Below are 14,866 nucleotides of genomic sequence, written 5' to 3'. Positions count from 1 at the left end.
AGCGTCCCCTCCCTCCGCCCGCGACAAAACTATTATAAAAAGTTACATTTAGCACTATTTGGTTTTGATTGAAAACATTTTGAAAAATATATTTCACACATTTCCTTTTGCTTGATTATAATAACCCCCAATGTCAGAATTCTGAAAATAGAGGCTTTACTGTTCTTTTTTATACAATGTCGCAATTAAGAAAAATTACTTATACAATAAAATCTTTGGCCTGTTTCAATCTGTGGCCCTGAAAAAAAAAACAAAAAAAAAAAAACAACACTTTTTTTTTTTTTTTGTATCTTTCTCACTGGCTATGGTTACAGCAAATCTACCATTAGAAAGCTAAGTAGATTGGATATTTAAACACCCCCCCCCTCCACCCAACCTACACATAATACATGGTAAATTTTTGCTAGTTTTTGTTGTGGAATTTGCAGGGTAACATTCTGTTGCATTCACTTCAGTTATGCTGTGATGCACATGTGCTATACGTACAGTGACCTTTGGTCAGGTAACCGGTATTGCTTCTAAAGTCTCTGTCTAAGGTGACCATTGTAGTTTTGTTCAAATTTTCTCAGAAGCAGATCACACATAGAAACACTCGATAAAAAAGTTGTGAAAGTTATTTTTGCAGATATATTTTTCCTTATTTCTGAAGGATATTTAGTTTTGCACTTCTAGCAACTTTCTTGCTAAGGGGTACTTCTCACATAGTGAGATCGCTGCTGAGTCACAGGTTTTTGTGACGCACCAGTGACCTCATTAGCGATCTCGCTGTGTGTGACACTGAGCAGCGATCTGGCCCCTGCTGTGAGATCGCTGCTCGATACACACTGCTCTGGTTCATTTTTTGGACGTTGCTCTCCGGCTGTGAACACATCGCTGTGTGTGACAGCGAGAGAGCAACGATCTGAATGTGCAGGGAGCAGGGAGCCGGCGTCTGGCAGCCTGCGGTAAGCTGTAACAAAGGTAAATATCGGGTAACCAAGCGAAGCCCTTTGCGTGGTTACCCAATATTTACCTTAGTTACTAGCATCCTCCGCTCTCAGGCTGCCAGTGCCGGCTCCCTGCACAAGTAACCGGAGTACACATCGGGTAAATAAGCAAAGCGGTTTGCTTATTAACCCGATGTGTACTCTGGCTAGGAGTGCAGGGAGCCAGAGCTAAGCGGTGTGAGCTGGTAACTAAGGTAAATATCGGGGAACCAAGCGCTTGGTTACCCGATATTTACCTTAGTTACCAAGCGCAGCATCGCTTCCACGCGTCGCTGCTGGCTGGGGGCTGGTCACTGGTGGGATCTGCCTGATTGACAGCTCACCAGCGACCATGTAGCGACGCACCAGCGATCCTGACCAGGTCAGATCGCTGGTGGGATCGCTGGAGCGTCGCTAAAGTGTGACGGTACCCTAACTTTTAAAAGTGCTTGAAATCTCAATAATCTAATAAGCAGAAAATAAGGCTGATAATAAACTGACAATAGGTAGGATTTGCATTTTCTCTTGTTAGATATAAAGGCTAGTTGAGTTGTGTTCTAAATATCTTTGGTTGGAGATGAGGCCTGACCACATCATTGGGTTAGACGAGCTTGTCTCGGTGTGGGGAGATATTCTGTGAAGTCGCACACTGTTTTATAGCAGATTCCCACCCATCCCCCACCACCTATTTGCTACAATTAATGTCATGTTGTAAGGCTGCAAATATATTTATATTCACGGACTGGAAAGTAATTTGGTTTGGTTATTACAAACAATATAAAGGCAAACTGACAGGTCCCTCATGCCATCAGCATGTACGTACAAGTGCAACTCAATAAACTAGAATATCCTCAAAAAGTTAATTTATTTCAGTAATTCAATACAAAAGGGAAACATATATACAGTATTATATAGTCATTACACACAGAGGGATCTATTCCTATATATTATATAGAGTCATTACACACAGAGGGATCTATTCCTATATATTATATAGAGTCATTACACACAGTGTGATCTATTTCACGTGTTTATTTCTGTTAATGTTGATGATTGTGACTTACAGCCAATGAAAACTCAAAAGTCATTATGTCAGAAAATCAGAATATTATATAAGACCAACTGAAAAAATGATTTTAAACTCAGAAATGTTGGCGCCTACTGAAAAGTCTGTACAGTAAATTCCTCAATACTTGGTCGGGGCTCCTTGTGCATGAATTACTGCATCAATCCCGCGTGGCATGAAGGCGATCAGTCTGTGGTACTGCTGAGGTGTTATGGAAGCCCAGGTTGCTTTGATAGCAGCCTTCAGCTCGTCTGCATTGTTGGGTCTGGTGTCTCTTATCTTCCTCTTGACAATACCCCATAAATTCTCTATGGGGTTTAGGTCAGGCGAGTTTGCTGGCCAATCAAGCACAGTGATACTGTGGTTATTAACCAGGTATTGGTACTTTTGGCAGTGTGGAAAGGTGCCAAGTCCTGCTGGAAAATGAAATTTCCATCTCCAAAAAGCTTGTCAGCAGAGGGAAGCATGAAGTGCTCTAAAATTTCCTGGTAGATGGCTGCACTGATTTTGGAAGTGATAAAACACAGAGGACCTACACAAGCAGATGACATGGCTCCCCAAGCCATCACTGATTGTGGAAACTTCACACTAGACCTCAAGCAGCTTGGATTGTGGCCTCTCCACTCTTTCTCCAGACTCTGGGACCGCGATTTCCAAATGAAATGCAAAATTAATTTACTTTCATCTGAAAACACCACCTTGGACCACTGAGCAACAGTCCTTTTCTTTTTCTCCTTGGCCCAGGTAAGACACTTCTAGCATTGTCTATTGGTCATGAGTGGCTTGACACAAGGAATGTGATAGTTGCAGCTCATGTCCTGGATAATGTCTGTGTGTGGTGGCTCTTAAAGACTTCAGCAGTAGTCCCACTCCTTGTCAATCCTCCCCAAACTTTTGAATGGTCTTTCCTTAACAATCCTATCAAGGCTGCAGTTATCCTAGGAACCATTTTAAATACTAAGGAAGCTTTGCAGGTGTTTTGTGGTAATCAAATTTTCTGAGATAATGACTTTTGGGTTTTCATTGGCTGTAAGCCATAATCATCAACATTGTTATAAAAACTGAAAAGACACGAAAGGAGGCGGGCGCAAATGGTGTCTTATCTGATGGTATCTGCCAAAAATGTATGGGTCTTGCAACAGGATAATGACCCCAAAAACACACAGCTGAAAACATCCAAGAATGGCTAAGAGGAAAACATTGGACTATTCTGAAGTGGCTTCTATGAGCCCTGACCTAAATCCCATTGAGCATCTTTGGAAAGAGCTGAAACATGCCGCCTGGAAAAGGCAGCCTTCAAACACCAAACAACTGGAGCAGTTTGCTTTTGAGGAGCGTCCAAAATACCTGTTGAGAGGCGCAGAAGTCTTATTGACCGTTACAGGAATCGTTTGATTGCAGTTATTAAGGAAAATATTGAGGAGGAGGAGGAGGAGGAGGAGGGCGCCATCATTTCTGTCCAGGCCTATTTCCTGAGTGTTATTCTTTTTTAAATTCTGTGGAAGCAGAAAAGCAGCAATGTCTGACTTTTATTTTTTCATTTTCATAGATTTTTTTTATTTATTATTACTTTTGTCAGATTCAAGTTATTTCTGTAACCATTGTGTATTTTTCTTTCACTAAACGAGGGGTACCAACAATTTTGACCACGTGTGTATTTATGCAACCATATTATTTTAGTTTTTAATTTTCATCTTTACACCAAAAAAGATTTGTTTGTTTTTTAACTGAATTGTTCAGATTCTGGGTGACGAAAAAAAGGGGAATAAGTTCTTAAATTCTACTTTGTATGATTCTTTTATATGACAAAAAAAAATCAAGCATCTTAACAAAGGGTGAGTAGATTTTTTATATCCATTGTATTTGGCAGAAGATGAGACAGAGAACAGACTTCATGCAACAAAATAGACGTTCCATGTACCGCCAATGCCTAACCTAAAACTACTAATTTTCAGGAAGCATTAAAGGAGGTAAAATAGAAGTATTTACATCCCCTGAAGACAACAACTGATGGAAGGACTGATATGATTGACAACTTCTTTTTTTTAATATTGTGCACAGAACAAATGACAAATGCAATGTGATTTGGTAGACAAAGATGAAAGTTACTTTAGTGCCTGTGCAGGAGCACGAAACTGACAACTAAATGTTCATTGAGCCTGCAGACTCCCCAAACACATGTACACTCGGCTGGAATGAGTGTACATGCATTCTATAGAATGAGGGGGTAGTAAACAAACTAGTACATATGCAAAGTGAGCCAAGTCTACATAGACAAAGTACTTTCAAGTACACAGGACAGAGGTGGACATATTATTGGTGCAACCTGTGCGGCCGCACAGGAGCCCAAGAGGTCAGGGGGTGATTTGTACCTCCAAAGCAGGTGCAATTTTGCATTTTTATGAACTCTTGGGCTGAAAAGAGCCCATATATTGTTCTTGCAAAGGGCCCCTTTTCTATCCATGTCTGCCAGTGACAAAGGCCAATATATATACAATGAATACAATGATCCGATTGCAGAAACATTGTGCCGAATTTCCCACAAAAGATATATCCCTGGGCAAATTAAAAAACGAGCACGTTGCCCTACAACTTCTAGTTATAGTGGGGAAACAATAAAGGTTTTTGTGCCAGTTTTTGGCACAGGAAAAAGAATCATATTTTGTATGCAATTTATATCCAAAAATGTGACCTTTTTTAATATTTTATGTTGTTCTTGCCAATTAAAAAAAATAAGTGGGAACGTTAATGTCGTTAAGTTCAAATCTGATTTGCAAGCTGCGAGGATGGGATTGGCACTGCGGCACACATATGGTGGTCTTGTCCTCTTCTTCAACCATTCTGGCTTGCAATCTTTGAAATTTATTTTCAAGTCTCAGGCGTACACATATCACTTTCACCGCAGATTGCGCTCCTCTCTTTAATTCCTGGTCCCATTTCTTCTGCTAAGGAGGGTATCTTACGAATCTTTCTTATTGCCGCTTGAATGGTGATACCTGGAGACTAGAGGTCACCCGTGGTTCCATAACTCAGGGAATGGATCACAGAGCTTGATCGCTTGGAACGCATGAAATCTCTTATGGCACTCGATCATGATAGCTGGGACATTTACTCTGAGACCTGGTTCTCTTGGACTAGCTTTAAGGAGGGCCCACACTTTGTGAGGTGGCTACATTAGTCATCCTTTTTCCCTCTACAGTTTGTGGTTGTTGGGAGACTAAGAAGGAATCCCCTGCCCCTCCCTATCCTATTCTCCCTTGCTACCTTACCCCACCACCTTTCTTTCCCCCCTCATGTCACGCACAGAGTAGAAGATGTAAATATATATAACGTGTGACACATGCGATCACACCAACGGGAATCTGACGCACTACCAAAAAACACCACAAAAAAAGGAAAAACATCAGGGTTACAATGCAATTGAGGTCCCTGCCACTAGGAAAAGGGGTGAGGGGGGCACCTCCTGCACTAACCTCAAGCTGACTCCTGAGCTCCCTAGTGTCCCTATACAGGTCGTTTCAACCTGGCAGCGAGCATGATACCTCAGACCTCAGATGGCCCTAAACTCACCCTGTCTAGTGAGTATGCCGACGAGTACACTAGACTCGCCACTAAACTAAGAAACACGGAGGGAAAGTAAAGACAGACTGGGGAATAAACAGAATGATACAAAACACCAAACTTCACCATAGAAGATGGACTCTAAAGTAGCAGGTGGATGGGCACAGGACAAAACCTCAGCAGTTCCTTCCACCAGGCTGGCTAAAGTAGAAATACAGTATTTCTAACCTGCTGGAAAGGCTCCAGTATTTAACCTAAATGGGTGTGGGCCCAAAGCAACAACAACAGCTGACCTGTATTGCTCAGAGCTGCTGGCAACAAAACCTGAAATCAACTCATGAGACGCCAAAGGAGAGGAAACTTTGTTTAAATGAGGAGTCTAGATGGAGATGAGAGGCTCCAGTCCTAAGGTTGTCACTAGTCTCAAACAGCAGGGAGACAACTGTGACACCTTATCTTTGCCTCTTTTCTTTCTTCCTTTTCTCTTTCTCTTCTTTCTTTTTTCTCCTTTTCTTACTCTCTAATTGTATTTTGATTGTACTCTACACCAGTTTGTCACCTGTTTTTCATTGGTCCTAGACCTCCTCCTTGGGTTTTCACTCATAAGGAAATCATTGGCTACCAAATTTATCTTCCTATTGTTTTCTGACCAAGTTTGTATTGACTCTAATAGTATCAAGGCCTGGTGTTGATTAGGTATGATAATTAGGGATGATCGAATACCTCAAATATTCGGCTTCGCGAATATTTCCCGAATAGGTCGCCACTATTCGTGAATATTCGATGCGCAATGTAAGTCTATGGGAAACCCGAATAACAACTATTCGGAACTATTCGGGCTTCCCATAGACTTACATTACGCATTGAATATACGCATAGCGGCAACCTATTCGTTGCATATTCGCGAAGCCGAATATTTGAGGTATTCGATCATCCCGAATGATAATGTTTCTTTCTTCATTATCCCTTGGACCTATGACATATTTCATTATTGTAATATTTGACAAATACTGCTGTTATTTGCTCATTTCCTTTTTATAATCCTCTAAAGTGAAATAAAAAAAGAATAAAAAAAACTGATTTGCAAAAAAGGTTTGAATTCACCCCAGCAGACATTATATATAGAAATGCACCACATTTATCAATCATTGGATGACATTTTTATATATCTGGAACAAATAACCACAATGAAAAATTATTGAAAAATCTCCCTTAAGAGAGGCCGTACTGGGCCCTGCCTCTAAAGGGAGACCGACATGACAAGGTTAGGGCGGGAATTATATTGGAAGCAAGTGTTTGGGGTTAGGCAAGGGTTAAAAGATATTTTGAGAATGCAGAAAAAGGGATTTGAAGTAGCATTGTGGGTGTAGTCAGGAAAAAGGTTGGGCTATTAGGGTGGATTATAGGGTTGGTCCGTTAGTGAGGGCATCCATTTTAGGCATGGAGAGCGAGCAATCTCGCAGCCTCCTAATTTTTTATCTTGTTTACATTTTTTTTTTTTAAAAAAAAAAAATTCATTTGGGATGGTAATTGCTTATCGGTATTACAGGGAAAATGGGTACTCATTAACTTAATATTTTGTCATAGCTGTGTGGTGAGAGGAGAGAGTCCCCAAAGTTGGAATTTGGCGTTTGTGGTGGAATGGTGGGGGGGGACCCACAAGGTTCTGAACCCCTCAAGTGGACTTCTTTATAAGCTGGCGAGTAGAGGAATCCCCGCGGTAGGCCCGGATGGGCCGTAGGTTGGGGCTTGTGTTTGTGCGAAACTACGTTTTGTTTTTTTTAACTGATGTCTCAGAGCTGAAGCTTGAACGGCTGGAGGTAAAAGATCAGTCTGGCTACAATTTGGGTAGAATACCCGTCGGACAGGTTTGGGGCTTTGAGGACCACCCTCCGGTTTTTGTACGTTATATCCTGTTGTGTTTGTTATTTATTACTTTAAAAGGCTGTTGTGGCCAATTAAATCCATTTTGGTGTGCAGTCGGTTTATCTTGGGCCAGGTATGGGGGGGATAGTTTGAGGTATTCCTTTATTGACTCAACAATACCCATTGTCATGTTAAATTGCTCTCGTACTGCTTAAGCTGGAAGACGCTGCAACATGACTTAGGAAAGTCTGACTGATGGCCTTGTCTTGCCATACTACATAGTAATATTCCATAAACATAACCACCAGCAAAGGAGGGGTGGTAAGTGAAGAGTCCGTTGTACTTGATTGCAACACCAGCTCCACCACGTGCCCTCAGCCACACCACTCCGGTTCGAGGACACCCAGTGTTGCCCAACCATTGATCCAGCCCAGTAGAGACCGCCATTAACATGTCCCGCTGTGACCCAGCACAGCAGGGATCCACCTTAACCAACTATACCATTGCACCCCCAGGGGTAACCCCTTGCTGCACTGGGTTCCCCGCCCGCTCTTTCTGCAATCCACCGACTTCAAATACCCCCCTCCTTTCCACCGACTGCTGCAACAAAGTCAAATCCTTTTCTCATTTCCATGTTGATCTCCAGAAATCCCTAAAATTAGGCTGGGGGGGCGGGACAATTCCGGACGTCTGCCAGGTAACGAATGACCACCCCCTCACAGCTCGGCCCTGTATATCCACACCTCAACTGACCACCCTCTGACCAATCACATGGCCCTATAACTCCCATAACTCCATCCCACAATTTCCCGCACAAAATGCACGACACCTTAACCCTTTGCTATCCCTCAGGCATAGCATCCCTCCTTAGTCATGTTGGCCTCCCTTGAGCCCCTTCGGAGCAGGCAGTCCGGGCTTGTCTATATCATTAACAAAGTGAACTTGATGGAGAGTTTAAAGAATGAAACTTAGAAGCACAAAATCAGTTGTAGGGGTTGAAATGGAACAAACATGATCCGATTGTCAAAAGTTCACTGAAACTTATCAGCATCATTTCAGACTGTACATCTCAGTCCACTGAGTCAATCTGTGTCTTAAATCTGCCATTACGGAAGTTGAGGGGGGGCTGTATTCAGAGACGCGCTCTCGGTATGTATGTGATTTTACTTCAGTTACATAGAGAAACTCACCATAACGTTTCTGTGCTCCAGATACTAAAGAGGAGGAAAAGAAAGAGGAAAGCTGCCCTATAGAGCGTTCTGAACTACTGACATTCAGGAAGTGGATTTTGCGGTTTCCACTGCTTTAAAAATAAGAGACTTATAAATTGCGCCTCTAACTGATGACAGCAAAACGCACAAAACATCTCACATTTCCCTTGCCACTTATTAGGTAAGTTTACACCTTTTTTTTTAATTATTTTATAAATATTGTCACAACGCTTGATTTACGACTTATTTTTGTAGAAAAAGTAATTGGAAATCAGTTCCAGAAATGTAAAGTAATATACATTAAGTGACAGATTAAAGCCTCGGGATGTCACTCTTTACGGTGTTAGTGACGATCCAGACAAAACTGCGCAATATCCACATTGTTCTTTAATATGATAATAGAGAACTCTTTGGACAATTTGCAATTGCACATTTTAATTTGACAGCTTATATACTTGATGCAGTTATCTTGCCTTTGTATGAGATGTTTTGCATTATTCGTTGGCTTTGCCAAGTCTGGAGGCTGATTCTACATTCTCAATTTCGGCGTTCCTCCTATCACTCACACAATGACACGTTTAGCAAATCACAACCACTGAAAGGGCAATGGGATTGATTTGCCCTCAGTCAAAGGGACAAACCTGATGAAGCCTCCAGACACTATGACTGCTGTCTGATGCCGGGTGCCTTCTTGTTTGGATGTGGTCATTGCCTAACCACAGTTTTCATTGTCTTGTCTAACATCTGTTAGTTCTTCATCAGAAGTAGGTTGAAGTCAATCTTTTCCTGAGGTTCAAATGTAAGAATATTTTGGTGTCTACAGAACGATAAGGGCATAAAAAGAATTGTTTGCTACATTTTAGATTTTTATTATTTTTTATTTATTTTGCCTTTTACCTTAGTAGGAACCTATTTGTGAACATAAATTAAGCTCTTCTCCTGGTGATAATCTTCATGGTGTTGGCTAAGGGCCTGTTCACACTGTGTGTTCATTAGATCCTCCTGAATCCCCTTTGACTAAAAAAAACAACAGGATTGAAATTAACTCCCAACACAAACAGCGTTCAAATAACTCTATTTCTATGTTTCTGAAGGTGTTAGTTCTATCAGACTGGTACAGAAACATAGTTTGCTATATCATTGCAATCTATGGGGTTTGTCTCAATCCAATCTTTAGGATGATTCAGGCAAAACCCCTAGCTAAAGGTGGCTTTACACACTGCAACATCGCAAACGACATCGCTGTAACGTCACGGGTTTTGTGACGTTACAGCGACCTCCCCAGCGACATTGCAGTGTGTGAAACACATCAGCGACCTGGCCCCTGCTGTGAAGTTGCTGATCGCTACAAATCGTTCAGGACCATTCTTAGGTCCTTTGTTTCCCGCTGTGCAGCATGATCGCTAGAAAGTTTCAGTGTGTAAAGGGGACTTTACAGCGACTTCCCTTTCAAATAGCTGCTTTGACACGTCCCCAACAACCAGCTAGGTCGTTCTGCAGGTCCGGATCGCTGTTGCGTCGTTGGCCAGGTTTGCCTGTTTGACAGCTCACCAGAGACTTTGTAGCGATCCCGGCCAGGTTGGGATCGCTGGTGGGATCGCTAGAAAGTTTCAGTGTGTAAACCCAGCTTAACTGTAGAAACTTAATGTGAATAGGGTCTAGTACTGTTATGGAGACACTCTGGCTAGTGCAGCTATAGAGACACTCTGGGTAGTACTGTTATGGAGACACTCTGAGTAGTACTGTTATGGAGACACTTTGGGTAGTACTGTTATGGAGACACTCTGACTAGTACTGTTATGGAGACACTCTGGCTTCTACTGTTATGGAGACAGTCTGGGTAGTACTGTTATGGAGACACTGGTTTTTACTGTTATGGAGACACTCTGGATAGTACTGTTCTGGAGACATTCTGGCTTTTATTGTTATGGAGACACTCTTTCTAAGACTGTTATGGAGACACTATGGCTTTTATTGTTATGGAGGCATTGACTAGTACTGTTATGGAGAGACTGACTAGTACTGTTATGGAGACACTCTGGCTAGTACTGTTATGGAGACACTCTGGCTAGTACTGTTATGGAGACACTCTGGCTAGTACTGTTATGGAGACACTCTGGCTAGTACTGTTATGGAGACACTTTGGCTAGTACTGTTATGGAGACAATTTGGCTAGTACTGTTATGAAGACACTCTGGCTAGTACTGTTATGCAGACACTTTGGCTAGTACTGTTATGGAGACACTCTGGCTAGTACTGTTATGGAGACACTCTGGCTAGTACTGTTATGGAGACACTTTGGCTAGTACTGTTATGGAGACACTCTGGCTAGTACTGTTATGGAGACACTTTGGCTAGTACTGTTATGGAGACACTTTGGCTAGTACTGTTATGGAGACACTCTGGCTAGTACTGTTATGGAGACACTTTGGCTAGTACTGTTATGAAGACACTCTGGCTAGTACTGTTCTAGAGACACTCTGGCTTTTACTGTTAGGGTTGTGCAGCCTACATGTAAAGAGATGATCTCAGACCAATTCCCACCAACAAACTAAGAAAAGCAACTGGGTAACGCACCCTTCATGGGTTCCATTACAGCCGCAGGAGCTCCCTCTTTTTCTGTGGTACGAGCAAATTGCCAGGGGCCTGTACGACCTGAAGTGTTACGTATCTCAGACAGAGAAATTTAGGACCATAAAACAATTCTCCAAGAAAGAGAAGATGGCATCGGAGGAGATCCCAACATGGCAAAGCAAACATAGTAAGCCATCTATACACGAGTCCAGGCATAGGATTTCCAGAGCTGTTTGGTGACAAGTTAATGGTTGGGCTAGGGCCAGCCAGAAGGGAAGTGGTGTACTTGGTTTGATCTCAAAAAGCAGGAATTTGTTGCATTGTTGAGGTTCTCCAAGGTCATCCAAGAGCCGTCTCTAATAAAGGAACAACCTAAAATGTTCCGCACAGGACCAGCACCTAAGCACCAGGTAGTGGACCAGGGCTGAAGACAGGCTTTCTTAGTATAGAAAGGAGCAGTCAAATGCTTGGTGGGTGAAATATGCCTCAAGGAGGATGTCCTGATGACTATTTACAGCGTGGTAGAGATCTTTGGGTATAAGGAGAGGGTTCATCTGAAAGGGTATTTAACTGGGACACAACCATGAGAATGGAGAAAGGGAAGACTCCATCTGAACACATAATCTGAAGTCACCTTTTCTGTGCCTGATTACCAATTGGGTGAGATAAGACAGACGCAATGCAGTAGCAATAAAAGTTGACTAGACCAGCACTTTTGGGTCTGTATAAGATTGATTTCTAGACTAGACAAATTTAGTCATTACTGATTAAACCTCACTGAAAGAAGTCTTAAGGTACTGTCACACATAACGAGATCGCTAGCGAGATCGCAGCTGAGTCACCGTTTTGGTGACGCAGTTGCGATCCCGTTAGCGATCTCGTTATGTGTGACACCTACCAGCGATCAGGCCCCTGCTGTGAGATCTCTAGTCGTTGCAGAATGGTCCAGGCCATTTTCTTCAAAGGCGATGTCCTGCTGGGCAGGGCACATCGCTGTGTTTGACACTGTGTAACAGGATCACAGTGACTGCTGAGATCGTTATACAGGTCGCTACTGCGATCTGTATTGTTCTGCATCGCTGGTAAGATCTCACTGTGTGACATCTCACCTGCGACCTCCCAGCGACTTATCTGCGATCCCTATCAGGTCGCATCGTTTTTGGGATCGCAGGTAAGTCGTTATGTGTGAAGGTACCTTTAGTAATGGTAATGGGGAGACCTTGAATTAGGAGTAAATTTGGGATAACATTTGTTTGGAAAATAGAACTCTGACTTAACTTCTCACATAGCGAGATCGCTGCTGAGTCACGGTTTTTGTGACGCACCAGTGACCTCATTAGCGATCTCGCTGTGTGTGACACTGAGCAGCGATCTGGCCCCTGCTGTGAAATCGCTGATCGTTAAACACTGCTCTGGTTCATTTTTTGCTCATTGCTCTCCCGCTGTGAAGCACACATCGCTGTCTTTGACAGCGAGAGAGCAACGATCTGAATTTGCAGGGAGCAGGGAGCCGGCTTCTGACAGCTGCGGACGCTGGTAACCAAGGTACACATCGGGTAACCAAGCAAAGGCTTTGCTTGGTTACCAGATATTTACCTTGGTTACCAGTGTCCGCAGCTGCTAGAAGCCGGCTGCCTGCTCCCTGCACACGTAGCCAAGGTACACATCGGGTAACTAAGCGAAGTGCTTTGCTTAGTAACCCGATGTGTACCCTGGCTACGAGTGCAGGGAGACAGCGCTAAGCGGTGTGCGTAACCAGAGTAAATATCGGGTAACCAAGCAAAGCATTTTGCTTAGTTACCCGATATTTACCTTGGTTACCAAGCGCAGCATCGTTTCCACGAGTGGCTGGTCACTGGTCGCTGGTGAGATCTGCCTGATTGACAGCTCACCAGCGATCATGTAGCGACGCACCAGCGATCCTGACCAGGTCATATCGTGGTCGGAATCACTGGTACGTCATTTAGTGAGACAGTACCCTTAGAAAAGTAAAAGTACCAAGTCCAACGGTCGAGATCTGGTTGGATCAACTAAATTAGAATGGTTAGCTTGATAAGACGACCACCAGTGGGTGAGGTGGACCCCGATGTATTTTAGAGTAGCAGTAACTGTTTTATGGGAGTATGCAACTGATGCTGATTAAAAACTGAATTTCAATTAACTGTTAAAGACACACTGAACAGCCATAACAATAAAACCACTGTTAAGTGAATGTCTTTGATTATCTCATGACAATGACACATGTCAAGAGCTGGGAGCTATAATTTCTTAGGCAGCAAGCGAATAATCACTTCTCAAGAATGATGTGTTCGAAGAAAGAAAAATGGACAAGTGTAAAGATATGAACAACTTTAAATATGGCTAAATTATGATAGCTAGGTGACTAGGTCAGAAAATCCCCAGAACAGCAGGTCTATGGGGGTCTCTGGTGGATACAGACGGAAAAGGGCCTTTGTGCAAGAACAATATATCAGCCCTTTGCAGTGCAATAGTTCATCACAATCCACAATTCCACCAGTTTTGGAGGTAGAAATTGGCCCCCTTACCTCTTGGGCCCCTGTGCGGCTGTGCGACCAATGTTATGGCCTTCCCTAATGGGGGTGTCTCTGGTATGTACTGGGTATCTAGTAAAAGTAGTCCAAGGAAGGATAACCAGTAAACCAGCGAAATGATCATGAGGGTGAAGGCTCAGTGATAGACCCAAGGATAAATATCTTATTTGAGAATGGAATCCACGGTTCAGCCATCATTAGTCTAATGTGTATGGGGGGCTCTGCTCTAGCACACATTGCAAAAGTGAATTCTGACTACGATGATAAGAATAGCAGCTCAATATGGAGAATACCAAATGAATTGAAGGAGACTTGCATGCAAAGTCATCACCCATCCATTCAAAGCAGCAAGCAATTTGGCCCTGCTCTCAGCTATGGAATGAGCATCTATCACATGTTCATGGAATATTTTGTGTATATGCCAAGTTAGGACAACCCCTTTAATACTTTAATGCCATGTGATATCTATTTTCATTACAGGTTGGGTGTATAGAGCAGGCTCAGGAGCTGCTCTTTACTGGGCAGGCGCTGGCTGTGTTTCACAGTCAGCATCTGCTACAATCAACCAGAGTGAGCTCCAATCGCTGTTGTTTAACCATGTAAGTGCCACTGTCATTGACTGATCGTGGCATTTAAATGGCACTTGTGAACAGGCATTTATTGCCCCTCCCCCATAACAAAATCACAGGTTTGGGGTCTGCTATCTTAGACCTCATGTGAGTCCAGAAAACAAAATTGAAGGGATGGCACTCACCGGTAAATAACAGCTCTTTAATAGGTGGAGGACACGTGGACGGACGACGACCGTTTCACACACACACACATACACACACATACACACACACACACTGTGCTTCAACAGGTCTTGCTAGACTTCCTGTGAAGCTTCAGGGTATGCTTCATAGAAGAACATCAGTCACACTGTATACTGCAGTATCGTGGGCAATCAGTGGTTCACATCCCATACAACATAGTTAAAAATATATATATATATTTGGTATCAATAAGTCTGTACAAGTCTGATATATCAATACATGAGATTATTTAAACTGTACATTAAACAATTAAACA

At 42.8% G+C, this 14,866-nt stretch overlaps 1 protein-coding gene across 1 annotated transcript in view; it reads left to right on the top strand.

The window, feature by feature from the left end:
• Nucleotides 1–8,740: 8,740 nt before the first annotated feature.
• GFI1 (growth factor independent 1 transcriptional repressor) overlaps nt 8,741–14,866 on the top strand; it is a 39,692-nt gene continuing 33,566 nt past the window's right edge. Inside the window, exon 1 of the mRNA XM_075321033.1 lies at nt 8,741–8,850. The gene's annotated coding sequence lies outside the window, so the exon portion shown is untranslated. The remainder of the gene's footprint in view (nt 8,851–14,866) is intronic.

The sequence above is a fragment of the Anomaloglossus baeobatrachus genome, chromosome 8, assembly GCF_048569485.1.
Source record: "Anomaloglossus baeobatrachus isolate aAnoBae1 chromosome 8, aAnoBae1.hap1, whole genome shotgun sequence".
NCBI classification, from domain to species: domain Eukaryota; kingdom Metazoa; phylum Chordata; class Amphibia; order Anura; family Aromobatidae; genus Anomaloglossus; species Anomaloglossus baeobatrachus.
The sequence above is the reverse complement of the archived record's forward strand: the minus strand, read 5'-3'. Positions and strand labels throughout refer to the sequence as shown.